We start from the raw sequence: 11,568 nt of genomic DNA, 5'->3' as shown, positions 1-11,568 counted from the left end.
ACCAGTGTGATGGAGAAGCCATGCCCAAATAGCCTTTGTTCAGACTTTTTATAGGCATCCCCCCTGCCTTTCCCCCTTTTGAGGTTCCTAGCGCTGATCAAAACAGGACACCCTGCCTGGAGACCTTGAAGGGAAAAGCTTCCTGGCAGAGGGAAGTTTTCTGGAAAATTGCCTAGCAATGTTATCTGGTCTACACATATTTGTGGCTCACCCTCCGAAATTATAAAGCAGGCAGTTTCTTTACAGAAGCAAAATGGCATCAGTTAGTCTAACCAAAAAACAGACAAGAACAGGCCTCTGTGGCTTTTCCTGAGACCTCACAGGATAAAATACAATAAAAACAATAAATGGCAAAGGACTAGCATTGCTGTATCAAAGGATTCTGTCTGAATGTGGTGCACAACTCTAATACAGTTTATAACCATATTCAGACTTATGCATCCTGCAAATGACCTGCTTATCAAGCATTCATTCTGGTTTGTTTACATAAGCAACAGCACCCTCTACAGTGCAGCTCATGGTTGGCACAGCTAGCGGGTACATAGCAAACAACTTAGTCCAGCCCACTCTGTGGAATGGAAAAATGAAGCATGTTTGGGGGGGGGGGAGGAAGGAGGGAAGATGTGTTATGTACTGAAGTTCTCACCCTGGGCCAGCAGGGGGATACCGTAGATAGTTTTCACTCAGGTCCACGTCAGTTATTTTAGGCGGGAAACCCTGGGTTGTTGTTGCTACAATGTTGACAGCCGGCTGCCTATAAAAGCAGGCCGGCTGAGCTGTTTGCTGTTCAGTTCTGCCAGCGTACAAATAAAGAGCTGCTCTGGAGAAATCGCTGTGTCGTCTGCTATGTTCGCCCACAACTTAACACTGGCGATGAAGGTGGGATCGATGGACATCAGAGCACAGCCAGATGCAGCCACCTCTGAGCAGAGCTGAATCACTGAGCTGAATCACTGAGCGAAATCACTGAACAGAACCAATTCAGAGCTGACTGTTCTGGCTAGAGCACGGTGTTCCATCCATCGCCTTTCACGCCGGCATCGGGATCATGGCTTCACTTGTGCCTCTACCGCCGTTTGCGCCAGCCTCTGAATCATGGGACTCCTACCTCGCTCGGTTCGACTGCTACCTCCAAGCCAACGAGCTGACGCAAGTATCACAGGAGCATAAGCGGGGCCTATTCCTCAGCCTCTGTGGGCCTGAGGTGTTTGAGATGGCCCGAGCATTGGTTGCGCCTGAAGCAGTCCAGGCAACACCGTGGGACACGATCCAGTCCAGGCAACACCGTGGGACACGATCCAAGAGAAGCTCCGCAACCACTACACACCAAAGCCGTCCAAGATTGCTGCCCGCCATGCGTTCTATCACCGGAACCAGGCAGAGGGGGAGTCAATCAACAACTACACCACCGCCCTGCGACAGGCTGCAATGCACTGCGAGTTCCGAGACTTAGACGATGCCCTGATGGATCGAATTGTTTGTGCAGTCATCCATCTGCAACGGCGTCTCCTCGCCAAGTCAGACCTCACGCTACAGAAAGCCATTGAGGAGGCTGTGGCCTCAGAAGCTGCTGAACGCTCCGCCCAGGAGATCCGCAAGTCCAGCAGCCCGCGTCTTGCTAGGAAGCCAGTTCCAGTGCATCATGAAGAGGCCAGCAGTGATGAGGCATCCTCCAGTGAAGACGATGGTGTGCACCAGACAAAGCGGGAGCGCAGGAAGTTCCAACAGAAGCCCAAGGGCCAACCGGAATGTGCCGGCTGCGGAGGGAACCATTCCCGTGCCAAGTGTCGATTCAGAGACGCCATCTGTAGGAAGTGTTCCAGAAGGGGCCACATCGCTAAGGTCTGCCGATCGGCTCCATCTGACACCACCCCTTCACCGACACGCAAGTCCAAGTCTTCACTCCAGTCTGCCAAGGAAAGCTGTTTCGCTCTCACCAACTGCTGCTGCCCGTCTGGAACCACGATTGGCCAAACCGACTCACCTACGCGACGCAAGCTGAACATCACGGTGCTCATTGAAGGAGCTCCATGTGACATGGAGATCGACACCGGGTCTGCCCTGTCCATCGTGTCTTGGAGCACCATCAAAAGACTGGTACCCAGAGTGTCCAAAAGGCAACTCGACTCTCACCGCGTACACCTGAGAGACTACCAGGGAAACGACATTCCCGTGGTAGGCCTTGGCCGGTTCTGGATTGCCTTCAAGGATTTTTCGGGCCTGCTCCGGTTGGTGGTGGTCGAAGGTCAGCGGCCAAGCCTCCTAGGGCTAGACTGGTTTGATGCCCTCGGTCTGGAAGTCACCAGCATCAACTGCATCTCTAACGCAGAGACTGAGGGTCTGGTCAAAGACTTTGCCGAGGTTTTTGACGGCACCTTGGGGCAATATACAGGTACGCCCATCTCCTTTAGCCTTGATCCACAAGTCGCCCCCATCAAGCTAAAGCCACGCCGGGTTCCCTTTGCTCTCAAGGCTAAGGTGGACGAACAACTGGACAAGCTGATTGCCCAAGGAGTTTTGGAGCCGGTTGACCACGCCAAGTGGGAAACCCCCATCGTCACGCCTGTCAAGCCAGACGGGTCAGTGAGAATCTGCGCTGACTACAAGTGCACGATCAACAAGGCACTTCAGCAGCACGCTTATCCGGTTCCTGTTGTCCAACACCTGCTGCATTCCCTGGGTGAGGGTAAGGTCTTCGCTAAGCTGGACCTTGCCCAAGCCTATCAACAACTGCCCGTCGATGATGCCACTGCTGAAGCCCAGACGATCATCACCCACCGAGGGGCATTCCGTTGCCGCCGGTTGCAGTTCGGGGTGAGTGTGGCTCCTGGCATCTTCCAAAGCCTTATGGAGCGTCTCCTGCAAGGGCTTCCGGGCGTGGTACCATATTTTGATGATGTCTTGGTGTCCGCAGACTCACACCAGCAGCTGTTCGAGCGCCTCCGTGCCGTACTGACCAGGTTCCAAGAGGCCGGGCTCAAGGTAAAGAGGGAGAAGTGCCAGATCGCCGTTCCACAGGTAGAGTTCCTGGGCTATCTTATCGACGCCTCTGGCCTTCACCCGACCACATCCAAGATCCGCGCTATCCAGCAGGCCCCCATCCCAAAGAACAAGACGGAGTTGCAGGCGTTCCTGGGGCTGCTGAACTTTTATAACATGTTCCTGCCCCACAAAGCCACGGTGGCTGAGCCTCTTCACCGACTCCTCAGCACAAAGACGCCTTGGTCCTGGGGTCATCGGGAGACGGCAGCCATCAACGCAGTCAAGGCTCTCCGTTCATCAGACCGTGTGCTGGTACAGTACAGTGAATCCAGGCCGCTGGTCCTTGCCTGCGACGCCTCACCTTTTGGCATCGGCGCTGTCCTTAGTCACCGTTTTCCAGACGGAAGAGAAGCACCGCTCGCCTACTTTTCCAGGACGCTATCTCCGACGGAACGGAATTACAGCCAGCTCGACAAGGAGGCACTGGCACTTGTGGCTGGAGTGAAGAGGTTCCATGAATACCTCTATGGCAGGACTTTTGACCTCATCACTGACCACAAGCCGCTCCTGGGCCTCCTCGCCAGTGATCGTCCAACTCCACCAGTCCTCTCGCCACGCACGCTGCGATGGACTGTTTTCCTGGCTGCCTACCACTACCAGCTCGTCCATCGCCCGGGGAAATCGATGGGCCATGCCGACGCCCTCAGCCGTTGCCCTCTTCCAGCATTTGTGGAAGACCCGGCTCCAGCTTCATCGCTCCTCCTGATTGAGGATCTTCCGGCAGCGCCTGTATCGGCCGCCACTGTGGCCTCCGCATCTGCCCAGGATCGCACCATCAGCCGGGTGCTCAACTGGGTGTGGAGGGGGTGGCCACAAGGGCCTTTTGCATCGGAGTTCCAGCCCTTCGCAACCAGACAACATGAACTCTCGGCTCATCGCGGCTGTCTGCTGTGGGGAGACCGCGTTGTGATTCCCCAGGGACTCCGTCAGCGCGTCCTGGAGGCTCTGCACGTTGGCCACCCGGGAATTGTCAAAATGAAGGCGTTGGCTCGGTGTTACGTCTGGTGGCCTAACATGGATGATGCCATCACTACCTGGGTGTCCGCCTGTCAAGCGTGCCAAGAGTCGAGGCCTGCACCACCAGCAGCTAAGGGACACACCTGGGAGGCGCCAAAGACACCCTGGTCGAGGGTGCACATCGATCCAGCTGGCCCCTTTCACGGCCGGACCTTTATGGTAGTGGTGGACGCCTATTCCAAATGGCTGGAGGTGGCCCTGATGCCCTCCACCCCTACCGAGGCCGTCATCCGGGTGCTGCAAGGCCTGTTTGCGATGCATGGGTGTCCTGATGTCCTTGTCTCTGACAACGGACCGCAGTTCACGTCAGGCACTTTTGAGCAGTACCTTTTGGGACTGGGCATCCGCCATGCCCTAACGGCACCCTTTCATCCATCCAGCAACGGGCAAGCGGAGAGAATGGTGCGCTTGGCAAAAGAGGCGAGGCACTGGCGCGCCTGGACCGGGGAGACTGGCACAAGCGGGTCGCCGAATACTTGTTCATGCAACACATCACCCCTCATGCGGCCACAGGGCGGAGTCCTGCTGAACTGCTTATGGGCCGCCGCCTCAGGTCACCGCTCGACTGGCTGCACCCGGACTTTGCCGTGGCCGAACCCCCAGGCGGTGCCAACACACCACGGTCATTTGTTCCAGGAAACCAGGTCTTTGCCCGGAACTATGTGGGGGACATTCCTTGGGTGCCAGCCACAGTAGTGGGAGTCACTGGACCTCGCTCGTACCAGGTGGCACTCGAAGACGGACGCTTGTGGCGCCGGCACACAGACCAGCTTAGGCGCAGGGTTGGGGACTTGGACACTACCGTGGTGCCCCCAACTGCGCTTGTGACTCCAGAAGAGACACTTACAGATGGCGAGGCTCCACCTACACCTCCCTCGCAAACTGCCAGCGTGGAGCTGAACCAAGCCGCTTCAGAGGGTCTGCCAGACTTACCACAGACTCAGACCATTCCACTTGCGGAGGCTCCACCCACAGCAGCGGATCCAGGGGATTTGGTTTCAACGCCACCTAGGGTCGCACCACTGCCTCAGCAAGAATTGTGTGGCCCCCCCGAACTTGGCTACCAGTCCCCGGCGGTCTGGCAGAGTTCCCAAGCGCCCAACTTATTTAAAGGACTATGTTGTTGGACATGTATCACTGTTGATCTAAGTATGGGAAATGTAACCGATATGCTTTTGTGCCTAATTGAACCATTACGCGTAGTGCTGTATATTAAGGAAACCATTACGATTGTAACTAACGCCTTATCTCGGTGGGGAGGGGTGTTATGTACTGAAGTTCTCACCCTGGGCCAGCAGGGGGATACTGTAGATAGTTTTCACTCAGGTCCACGTCAGTTATTTTAGGCGGGAAACCCTGGGTTGTTGTTGCTACAATGTTGACAGCCGGCTGCCTATAAAAGCAGGCCAGCTGAGCGGTTTGCTGTTCAGTTCTGCCAGCGTACAAATAAAGAGCTGCTCTGGAGAAATTGCTGTGTCGTCTGCTATGTTCGCCCACAACTTAACAAGATGCACACTCTCCCACCATCACCCTGCCTTCTCACCATCCAAAGACACATTCAGTCAGTAAAAAAAAACAAAAACCTCAAGGAGGCTGCAAAGCAAAACTGTAGGTGGGTGATCTGAGCCCCGACAGAGAGGCTTGGATGGCTGTATCTGGTCCCCAGAGCCCAATATTCCCTATCTATGCACCCTTAACAAAATAGTTCCCAGGGAGCTGCTATTTTCTGCTTCACCTCAGGCAGCAAATTGTCTCGGAGGGCACATCTGGAGGGCACTATGCCGGCTACTCCTGATCGATTGGATTCGCCAAGTTTTATGCTGGGTTTAATTGTTTTTGTTGTTGTGTTCTATGCTGAAGTTAGTTATTTTTTTACTGGGCTTTTTAACTTTCTGATTTATTTTAAGGTTTTTAATAATAGTATAAATGCAGTGTAAAAATGGAGGCTAAACCAGCTTCCTGGCCAGGAATCACCTGGGGAACCATGTGGCTCTGAGAAGTGGACAGAGACAGGAGAATTGGCAGGTTTTAAAAACTGGGCTTGGAATGCCAGAGGCAGAAGGGGAGGGGCTGTGTTTCCAGGGACTTGGGGGGGGGGGTGAGAAAGGAGGGGTCAGAACTTCATGTAGGAGCTGAAAGGCAGAACTATCTTGGCTGCTGGCTGGAGAGGCTGTATCCCAGAGGCTGAGGAAGATGGCTGGCTGCTCTGGACTCAAGATGGCTGAAGCTATGAGAGAAGTAAGGAGAGACACCCTGGAGATGTAATGCTGTGTACTCCTCCATCCTAGGCTCAGGTTGTAAATATGTGTTATTAAAGCATGTTTCTTAAAGACACTAGCCTCCTTTGTGCCTTCGTCTGCCCAATGCAAACACAACCCTGGGTAAGTGCCTGGAACCCCAGAATCTGTGGAGATTGGGATGGCGTGTAACAGTATTTTATATCTAAGGTGGCTAAGTTCTGTTAAGTTGTGAGTGAACATATCAGACAACACAGTGATTCCTCAAACGGCTCTTGTTTATTCACAGGCCAGAACAGAACTGAACTGCAGGGTTCAGCCAGCCTGCTTATATAGAGCTCCAGTACAACGCAACAGTAACCACTTTCTGTAGCTATCCAATCACTGAATGTCACTTTCAATCCCTTATTTGCATATATGGACCTGAGTGAAAACTATCTACTGTATCCCCCTGCTGGCCAAGGGTGAGAACTTCAGTACATAACAAGTTCCATTAGCAATATTGTCTGTTCTTACCCGAAACCCGAGGACACCTCTGACTCTGTACTATAGCATATCACAAATTATAATCTCCATGTGTTCTAATTACTCCTACATTTTACAACACATGAAGTGAAGCTGTTTCACATATTGCAAAATCAGGTGGTAAGTGAATGGAAGGCTTAGCTCACAATTGATCTTGCCCCTGAAATTAGGGAAGTCCAGCAACTATTCTGTTCTATTTTGACTTCTTTGTGTTGGGTTAGTTAGTATAACCCCTTGCATTGGGCCAATGATCTGCAGAATTATTTCAGATTGAAGATGAAACTCTTACAAATATCACCAGCCATGTAGTATGGCATATTACAAACACCCAAGTGACTGCTACAAAGTCAGCTTTGCAACCAAAACGTTTGTGCTCCTCCCAGCAGTTCAGCTGGTGAGCAAAGAGCACTTGTCATCAAGAATACACAAAGCAGAGTTTGAATGCAAGGCAATGAGTTTAATGAAACAGGAAGTTTGAGTGATTTAGAAATATTATAGGAGGTTTCTTCAAGTTTTGTAGATCATGATGGATGCACTCTAAAGGAAAGATGGGGCTCCTTGATCAGCGAGAAGGAAGGGATGCAACTTGCAGTTGGCTTTATCTGGCTGTTGACCTGTAGGTTGCTGTAGATTTCCTTTGAAAACTGAAGCTACTGGATTGAGTCGCAGTTCTTCATCACATTCCTCTGAAATTGAAAGAACAGAGGAAAGGTCAGGATAAAGTGCCAGTGTCATCCCAACCTAACAATATGGGCTATATATTGTCTGGAAAGATGATTAAGTTTTTTAAAAAGTTATTACATCCTTACTATACTGGTCCTAGCCTTGATCTGAGTGGTATAGGAGCACTGTGCCTCTTCTTCATATAGTAGAAACCAGAATACTACTCACACTGATATCCACCTGTTACTTTTCAATGGAATTCTGTTTGTGCAGCAGGGCTTCCCCTCCCCCTCACAGCCCACTCTCAAAATCTCTTCTGAGGGATCCTCCAATCCTCTGGAGAAGATTTTGAAGGCACGTGCGTGGTGGACTACAGGGGAGAGGAGGGAAGGAGGAAGTTTTGTTGCACAAGTGGAAGTCTTTTGGACGGGCTGAACAGCAGCTTAGATACAACCCAAAGACTCATGGGTATTCACTGGCATTATACCAAACAAGGGAGTCAATAGGCTGGTCAGTTGGGAAAGAGGACGGGACTCCTGTACCTTTAACAGTTGTGTAGTAGAATTTCTGCAGGTGTAGCAAGTGACAACTGCTGGAATTCCTTCATCTAAACAATTATTATAGGAGCAGGAGCAACTCCCCTGTTTTTCACCTGGTGGCCACCCTAGTTACACCTCATGAGCACCACTTTGTCCGCTGAATTAGACGAAGGTAGGACCTTCAGTCATAATTAATTCAATATTGGTATCTTTGTTTAGCTCAGTGGTTATCAAACTTTGGGGTCACACACACACCCAGGTTCCATGAACTCATTCCCAGCACCCCCTATAAAAAGCATCATTCAGAACACTGCTTTGCACAACCCACTAAGGAAGATAAGAATGCAATAAAGTTCAAAACCGTGACAATTAATTGCACAATTATTCAAAATAGACTGCTCCCTGCTGAAAGGCCCATTTCCACCTGGCCTAGGGGGCGGGGCCCACACTCACCCTGAACAGCTAAAAGAGGCTCCCAGGAGGCCACTGGGACACTGCTGGAACAACTCTTGGGTTGGGGCAACTGGCTAAAATGTTTTAAATGGTTCTAATTTTGGTTGCTCTGCTTCATTTTTGTTGGGTTGGTGTTGGTTAAACGTTTAGTTGTTTTTTAACATTTGATATTTTGTTGTGTTTTATATGTTGCAAGCCACCCAGAGTGGTGGTAAACACAGCTAGATGAGTAGGATATAAATTAAAAATATTATTATTATTATTATTATTAAAATCCAGTTAAAACTATTTAGTTGAATTAATTCAACAGTGGAACCTCTGACTTAGCCAGTTATCTCATAGATACACAATTATGCTGTACAAGTAGTCCACCACCTGAAATATGAAGGTTGAAATGTGAATTTAAAAGTGAAAGGATTGCATGCATGTGTGCAAAGGCGTACCTAGGCCCCCATGCACCCTTGGCAAGGAGCTATATCGGTGACTCCCCATCCCCACCACCAAATCCCTTCCACCTTTGGCAAGGAGATGCATCAGCGCCTCTGAAGCCAGGAGAGAAAATGAACCACGAACTCAAAAGGTTTGCTTTTTGTTGCCTTTCACCCCCCCCCCTGCTGACTTCCCCCATGAACATCAAGGTTAGGGTGTGTCTGCTGTGCCTCCCTTTCTTCTTCTTCTCCTCCTCCTCCTCCTCCATCTGTCCGTCTGCCTCCCTCCCCACCTCAGCTTCCCATGGTAGAGAGTGCGAACAAAACTATTTCTCCTTCTCCCCAACTCCCCACAAATGACTTGGCTTAATTTTCTAGATAGTTGTAGCAAAATATAATTACCACCACAGGAAGCAGGGTTGCTTTTTGCATAAGGCTTAATTCGCCGACACATTCTTTCAATTTAAATACAGCATTCTTGGCATCACTGTCCTCTGTGTGCTTAGAAACTTCTTTTTCAACTTCATCATCTGATTTAAAAAGCACCGTTTTTACGAAAGACTTGACAGGCTCACAGATGGAGAAAGCTGCATTAAAGCAAAACAAACAAACAAAACAAAAACACTAAATAGCTGGCGATTTAAGAAATAACTTTTCACATACATTTTTTTTCAGATCTTTGGAGTTTTAAATGTATAATGACAATAGTAACTGGGAAGAGTGTATGGCTTGATTATTTTTATTTATTCCTTGTTAGATTTATATACCGTCCTTCAAAAGATCTCAGGGCAGTTCACAAGATAAAAACACTAAATAAAAGCACAAATAAATAGTTAACACAGAAACAACAAAACCTCCCACAAACACATTTAAAAGGCTGTAGAATATTATCAGGAACGGGGAATGAGAAGAGAGAAATATAAAAGAAAAAACATTTTCTGCTTATAGCTTCCTAATAAGCAAATTCTGCCTAAAATGCAGGGGCTGAGTTGCAATATCTCAGCAGGAACACAGGCAGCTGCGTTACACCGAATCAAGCCACTAACTAACTTAGTACAGTGCTACCTCGGGTTACATATGCTTCAGGTTACAGACTCCGCTAACCCAGAAATAGTACCTCGGGTTAAGAACTTTGCTTCAGGATGAGAACAGAAATCGTGCTCCGGCGGCGCGGCGGCAGCAGCAGCAGGAGGCCCCATTAGCTAAAGTGGTACCTCAGGTTGAGAACATTTTCAGGTTAAGAACGGACCTCCGGAACAAATTAAGTACTTAACCTGAGGTACCACTGTAGTGGCTACACTGACTGGCTGTAGCTCTGCAGGATTTCAGTCAAGGAAGAAGAAGAAGAAGAGTTTGGATTTGATATCCCGCCTTTCACTCCCTTTAAGGAGTCTCAAAGCGGCTAACATTCTCCTTTCCCTTCCTCCCCCACAACAAACACTCTGTGAGGTGAGTGGGGCTGAGAGACTTCAGAGAAGTGTGACTGGCTCAAGGTTACCCAGCAGCTGCATGTGGAGGAGCAGAGACGCGAACCCGGTTCCCCAGATTACGAGACTACCGCTCTTAACCACTACACCACACTGGCTCTCAAGGAGTCTTTGCCAGCCCTGCCTAGAGGTGCTGGAGACTGAAACTGAGACCTATTGCATGTAATGCAAATGTAGCAACGTCCAAAGATCAATTAGATATCAGTAGAGAATGGCGTCCATGATTGCCAGTTGGTTATGCTAAGCTCTGCGTCTCCCTGCCACCCTTTTGAGACTGGTTCTGTCCCTGCACCACCACTTTGTGACAGTAATTTTCAGCCACGTCAGGTGGGCCTTGAGGGGTAGAAGGCTTGAGAAACCCTGCTCTACAGTGTTTTCAGGCAGAGAGTTTTGCATGGCATTACGGATGCTTACCAGAGTTGCAGCTGCATGCCAGGATGAGGAGCAGAAAGAGAAGGGTTGGCTTCATAGCAGCAAGGACCACTTCCTAGAAATAGTCGAAATGCTTTGTGACTTCCTTTGGAACCTAAGGCGCAGAGCCGAGAAAGAAGGAGATATATAAGAGGCTACAAGACTGACTCCTCCCTCAACAGAGCATGGCAGGTCACCAGACTTCCTTCGCTCTTGTCTTCCTGGTGCATTTTCTTAGCAAGGACGCACAGGCAAATATGCCCTCCAGCCAGTTTCAGATATGCAAGCCTCTGTTCTGTTCTCTGAAGCTATGACATGTTGGAGAGTTCGAGGAAACCAAGCAGCCACAAGGACTGCCATCTGCACTGGCAACAGCCATGACCAGACGTAGTTGCACACAGCATAGAATGAGTTGGAATTTTCTAACCCCCTTTTAACAACAAGAGCTGTTTCAAATCCCCCAAGAGAAATAACAGCACCAAGATCTGCTGAGTTGGGTTTTCTCTAGAATCCTCGTATCTGATATATTTCAATAAAATGTCATTCACTATCTCTATCAACAATAAAGCAGGAGCATAGAAAGGATAATGTTTTATTCCAAACAATTTCTTGGGAAAGCAATGGCAGAGGTGAAGAAATCAGTACTCTTACCCAATCATCTTTAAGGCATCTAGGACAATACCAAACCTTACACACATTCCTCTGATACTTAGTAGGCTTCATCCACTCAGAAGACTACTATGCCTGCAAATTTCATCCAGTTTTG

General features: G+C 49.5%; 1 long non-coding RNA gene across 1 annotated transcript; it reads right to left on the bottom strand.

Moving 5' to 3' along the window:
• Nucleotides 1–7,257: 7,257 nt before the first annotated feature.
• Nucleotides 7,258–10,946, bottom strand: LOC309349559. The gene is made up of 3 exons (XR_014160031.1): nt 10,806–10,946; nt 9,307–9,491; nt 7,258–7,507 (listed from the first exon to the last, which is right to left on the bottom strand). It is a non-coding gene; the product is annotated as an uncharacterized lncRNA (long non-coding RNA).
• Nucleotides 10,947–11,568: the final 622 nt, after the last annotated feature.

Source organism: Podarcis erhardii (genome assembly GCF_964252035.2).
Source record: "Podarcis erhardii genome assembly, chromosome: 1".
Lineage (NCBI taxonomy): Eukaryota > Metazoa > Chordata > Lepidosauria > Squamata > Lacertidae > Podarcis > Podarcis erhardii.
This window is presented reverse-complemented; position numbering and strand designations above follow the sequence as displayed.